We start from the raw sequence: 5,672 nt of genomic DNA, 5'->3' as shown, positions 1-5,672 counted from the left end.
CCTCATACCCCTAAACCCACCCTATATACCCCTCTCTACACCCACCCTACATCCCTACCCCTCTCTACACCCGCCCCCCCTCCTCCATACCTCTCTCTACACTCCCCTTCTACACTACAACCCCTCCCCCCCAGTATTAAAAAAATCAAGCAAGATTCTTCTTGTTTCTCTTATTAAAAAGAATAAAATACAAATATTCAAAAAATTAAAAAAGATTTTTCTTGTTTCTCCTATTAAAAAAAAGAAGAAGAAAATACAAGTATTCAAAAAGTCAAACAAGAGTAATATGTTCTACTATTTCTTCTTGTTTCTCCTATTTAAAAGAATAAAATGCAGGTAGTCAAAAAATGAAACAAGATTCTTCTTGTTTCTCCTATTACAAAGAATAAAATACAAGTACTCAAAAAATTAAACAAGAGTAACATATTCTCTTTTAATGTTTCTTCTTGTTCCTCCTATTCAAAAGAAAAAAATACAAGTATTAAAAAAATCAACAAGAGTAGTCCTCCTTCTCTTTGTACTTCGTGTAACTCTTCGAAGTATTAGTTTTTTTAATTGTAAAGCTTCACCTGAAACCTATATAGTTTTTTCATTTAATTAAGTTAATTTAAGTATTCAAAGTTAGAATTAATCAAAACAAAAATAACTAAATACAATCTAATAATCAAGAGAGAGAGAGAGAGAATGAGTTTGGTGGGCCATTCGGGCTGCTGCTGCTGCCCAGAAATATTGGGCCAGTTTTATTACCCTTTTCAGTTTCTTTTGAAAAGATTTCGCTGGTTTGGGCCTCTTTTCAGTTGTAAGCACGGGCCCAATGACAACCAAGAAGAAGCTCGTTTGTTGTTGATAATCATACAATTTGACTGTTATGACATATGATAGTTGTTTTTTTGCTACTCATCCACATTTCCATCTGAATATAATAGATGTTAAGTTTGTCAGCCTGCAGTACTAGTCAAGGTAATCATTTAAGTGAAATCAAAACATGCTAATAATGTAATTGAACATTAATTCTTTGCAGCAGAGGTCAGCCCCAAAGGTGTTGTGATATACAACGTTCTGAAGAGAATGGTAGCATGTAGTAGAAATTTCATCTTAAAGTAGTGCCAATGGCGCAGAGGTATTGGGAATGATACAACTTGTAGCAGCGACATTCTGAGGTGATGGAAGAGGAAGAGGTTGTGAAACTGATAATCTATATTTCTTTAAGCAATTAAGAAAAGACAACAGTTCGTCAAACAGTGGATATTTTCTTCCATGTGCTTGGTACATGTGGCACCTCTACTTTTGTGCTTGTCCAAGCCTTCAATCTTAAATAAGTTTAAAGGGATAACAAACTCAGCTTGAGTACAGGCAGAACAATCCAAGAAGTTGTGTGTATAACAAAATTAGATATTACCTCAACATTGCTCCTAACATTTTTGAGTAAATCTAGAATAAAGCCTGTAGAATTGATGGGGTCTTCAGTTATTTGAACAGTGGGTCTTCTAGATATCCAACGGTATTTCTGTAAGTGCATGGGTCGTCCCTCGAATTGTAATCATATATCCCTGAAATTCAAACTGAAATTCCCTGTCTCCAACAAAAATTTAATCATATATCTTCTCAAGACAATTTCTGAACTTGTAAATAAGCAAACTTGGATTCGCTAGCTAATGCCAGAACACAAACCAAACTCAAATTATATTCTAAGATATAGTACAATGGATAAAGTAAAGTCCAATAACTTCGATTTGCAAATTATCTTATAGGTATCAAATTGTATTCAAATAAAATTAAGTTCCTTCAAATACTTTCTTTACCTACAGTAATCAAATGGTTTCTGCATAAGTGAAAACTTGTGAGGCTACTACTCAACAAAATGCTTGGATGTCAAATTTGTAGGCTTACCATGGCGTTCCGTGATTGGCTGATTGCTACTATTATTCTCCTAGTTCGAATCCTTTGTATTGAACTATATATTACCTCACATTTGGATTTGGCTAGGAAACACTATTATTATTTTGACAGAGAAGCGATGATTTCTTCAATACTATGTGTAGGAATACATGCACACACAGTGTATTCAAGACACATTGCATTTTAAGAAAAATAATGCCAGAATTACCTCTTAGGAATGAAGCCATATCATGTTCAATTTCTGCAGAGGAGCTGCAGATCATTTGAGGTTGAAAGTGTGCTCTTGTTGAAAGTTGACGGCCAAGAGGAAGCCTAACATGCATCACTTCTATTTGATGTGCCTTTTTCAAGAAAAACGTTAATATGCATGTAAGTTAAGAATTTGAGTTGTCCTTTTAGAGAAGTTGCAGAGAGAGTAATCCATCTAAAGCGGAGAAAAATTAAATAATAATGAGTACAGGTGGGGGAAAAATAAAGTAACTGTTTGATTTTTTCTTGAAAAAGGGATAATAAAGATTGTAGTGGTAAACAAAAACAAACAGATTTCAGGACGAATGAAGACTTCAACATGAAGAGGAAAACGACCTCATTCACACATTGCTAACTAAACAGTTAATACAACTCAGTTAACTTTTCGTTATTTTATTTTTTCTGTTTGACCATGAAAATTCCAAAAATTAAGCGGCATACCTGTTGGAGTGTAATCTAGCAGGAGTTGCATGCAAAATGGCACTGAGAATCCCAAGTATGGTTTGTGTTTTTCCAGTCCCTGGTGGACCCTAAAGTAATGGACTTTGTTAAATACTTAATTCTATTAAAGTTCCAACTTTCTGGTTAAGAAGCATCAATGAGACTAGATTAACTTGAATATCAACCACTGCCTATTTTAATTTTATACACTAATCTCTTTTTGTGGTAATATTGATACATTAAAGTATTTTTCATGGAATAAATAAAAACAAACAATTGAGCACTGAGCAGCTCCACTCGTCGTGGCTTTTCGAGATACGTACATAAATCACAAAATAGTACACTTGAAAGAGCATTAAGAAAAGGCCTATTTTGTTTATACAACCTACACAATAAATGGATAAGTCAAACCTGTATCAACACAAATGCCTGCACAGAAAAATGTTGAACGAGAAAAATGTATGCTAATTTTGACATGACTGAGAACTACTAATAGTTCATCAAGGGGGACAGAAGCACCGAGTGAGTGGTAAAGAATTCTTACAGTTTTACTGATAACTGCATTCCCTTACCCCTAATGTAAGGCTGGTTAAGCAAATTTAAGTATACCAACATTTCTCATAGCATTCATTGACTTGGTATCACATTGTTGTACGTTATATCTATTTCATTCACAAGTGCAACAAATACTAAAAGCTTCAAAGTGACTAATATAAGATCAGTGAACAGATCTTCTTCAGGCAATTTTCAGAATAATAGAAATTTCATGTTGTAAAAGCACAAAAGGAGCAGAGAAGTGTCCTATAATTTTGTAAATTCAACAATCAGGTAATGATATTCATCATCGCAACACCACCACAACTTGTGTGAGAAGAAATCTGTACATAAAAAAGAGCGTACCAGTGTTTAGAATGTGCAACACAATCTCGTCGAGTGCAGAATTTGATGGAGCACGAACTAGGCAAGAACACGATACTTCCGACTGGAATTGACTACTTCTGGTTTCTAGAAAAACAGTTGAGTGTAAGAGGGCGCAAATTTAAATTTCTCATATCATTATGATGGACAACATCAAACATACCAAGTCATTGCCAGATGTAGGGAAAAATTTATCATCCCCATTTATTGGCATTTCTTGGTCTAGAGGATTGATCCTACCTAACCATGGAGATGCTTGTCCCCAGTGTTTGTATCTGCAAAGTTCAAACAGTTTACCCTATGAGATATTCAAAAGGAACAAGGTCTTAAAGAGATCTGGAAAAGGAATTCTATTATAGCTTGAATTGGAAGCAACACACAGTCAAATTCTAACTGCCAAGCACATTCAGTCACACCGAAATAAATACATACGTAAGGGAAAATGTAGGTAATTAGTTTGATGTTCTAACCTTGTGAAATAGAGGAAGGTCATTCGACATTAAGATTATCCTTAGTAAGACATAGTGATTCAATTGGGTTGGCCGAATTTGTATTTGCAAGAAGACGCCTAGTCATTGCCGCTCTATCTTTAAGGCGCCGTTGCAACAGAAGAACATTCTTTTCAGCTAACGGCATATCATGCTATATTTCACATTGCTTGACATTTTTTTTTTTCATAAGCCTCTTTTATTGTGCAAGGATGTTTTCTTGTTTGTTCAGGATTCATTGCTAAAACAAATTGTGTGTAGAAGTGTTAGAACCCCCAGCTCAGCAACTCAAGGCTGCAACAACATGAAAGAGTCAGTAAAATCCTCACTTACAGTATGTACAAATCGCTGTCGATTTACATTCAAACACAATCAGGAAAATATTTAATCTTAACCTATATTATAGATTCAACTGAAAGCAGTACACATAGTCAAGTTCTGACAGTCAAATCCATTTCTTGTTTTGTGAAGACAGGAGACGAACAACAACACCAAAATTAAGATCTTGGCCAAAATTAATTCATAGAGATAGACTCGAGATGAAGAAAACATGAAGCAGGAAAATGGAGTTGGGTCTTCCAGGGAAAGTTTTGAAACTACTGCCCTACTTAATAACACCATTACTTTGTCTGCTTTGCTCTTGAAATTCATATGGATTGTAATCATGCTTTGGAATTCAGTGACTAAGGCTTACATACACTTTACCCTCTACGTTATAGGTGAAATGAGTGGAATTTAGTTCAATTTACCGATGAGGGTAATTCAATATGTATAAGGGAAATAACAACCATAACTTGGGTTTCAGAGAGAAGTAATTAAGATAGTCAATTTGGTTGTGGATAAAAGGTACCAAAGTTCGAGCTAATGTTTTGCTCCAGTAAAAATTGCTAACATCTTGGGTTTGCTAACTGTTTATTCTCGGAAAATCTCACCAAAAAAGTGTCAACAAATTAGAGCTAACAACAGGGGAGGCAAGGGAAAAAGAATGAGTGTTGGATGACTGTTTAATTTGTCAGATTGTCTAGCTAAAATTGGAAGAATCACTTAAATCTAGAACATCCATTCCAAGAATCAAGTAAATTTCGGGAAGATCTAACCAATAAAACATTAATAAAAAACAAGGAAGAGAAAAAAATGCATTAACTTGGTAGAGTGAAGCCAAGAAGATGAAGAAGCTTCCAATCACAATTCTGAACTTTGAATTTATACAGATTATGCATGTATCTCGAAAAAGCATTAGTAAAATAGGGAAGACAAGTTGTCAATTCCCTTTAATCTATACAGATTACATCAAGATCAGATCGCTACAATGCCCTTTAATCTAACAAAGAAAAAGCCCTAGAATAACTCCATATGAAGAACCAAAAACAAAATTGAATTTAAAATCTGTTTTCAACTTGAACCCTAAAATAGAAGAAACCCCAATGTACAAACAAGCAGGGGCGGACCTACAGTGGTTCAAGTGGGTTCATATGAACCCACTTGAACCACTGTAGGTCCGCCCCTGCTTGTTTGTACATTGGGGTTTCTTCTATTTTAGGGTTCAAGTTGAAAACAGATTTTAAATTCAATTTTGTTTTTGGTTCTTCATATGGAGTTATTCTAGGGCTTTTTCTTTGTTAGATTAAAGGGCATTGTAGCGATCTGATCTTGATGTAATCTGTATAGATTAAAGGG

The 5,672-nt window shown here is 34.8% G+C and overlaps 1 long non-coding RNA gene across 6 annotated transcripts in view; it reads right to left on the bottom strand.

The window, feature by feature from the left end:
- Positions 1-345: 345 nt before the first annotated feature.
- The window catches only part of LOC102600518 (uncharacterized), a 6,085-nt gene continuing 758 nt past the window's right edge, over positions 346-5,672 (bottom strand). Inside the window, exons 1-8 of one of the 6 annotated variants that reach the window (XR_001474727.1) lie at positions 5,140-5,426; positions 3,978-4,289; positions 3,671-3,782; positions 3,490-3,594; positions 2,590-2,678; positions 2,108-2,323; positions 1,400-1,572; positions 346-1,310 (exon numbers count right to left, since the gene is read on the bottom strand). This is a non-coding gene — a long non-coding RNA (uncharacterized lncRNA). Of the gene's footprint in view, positions 1,573-2,107; positions 2,324-2,589; positions 2,679-3,489; positions 3,595-3,670; positions 3,783-3,977; positions 4,290-5,139; positions 5,427-5,672 lie in introns of those variants that run through there. The other 5 variants (XR_001474728.1, XR_001474725.1, XR_368110.2 and 2 more) reach the window with 5 other exon arrangements.

Source organism: Solanum tuberosum, unplaced genomic scaffold (assembly GCF_000226075.1).
Source record: "Solanum tuberosum cultivar DM 1-3 516 R44 unplaced genomic scaffold, SolTub_3.0 scf00234, whole genome shotgun sequence".
NCBI classification, from domain to species: Eukaryota; Viridiplantae; Streptophyta; class Magnoliopsida; order Solanales; family Solanaceae; genus Solanum; species Solanum tuberosum.
The sequence above is the reverse complement of the archived record's forward strand: the minus strand, read 5'-3'. Positions and strand labels throughout refer to the sequence as shown.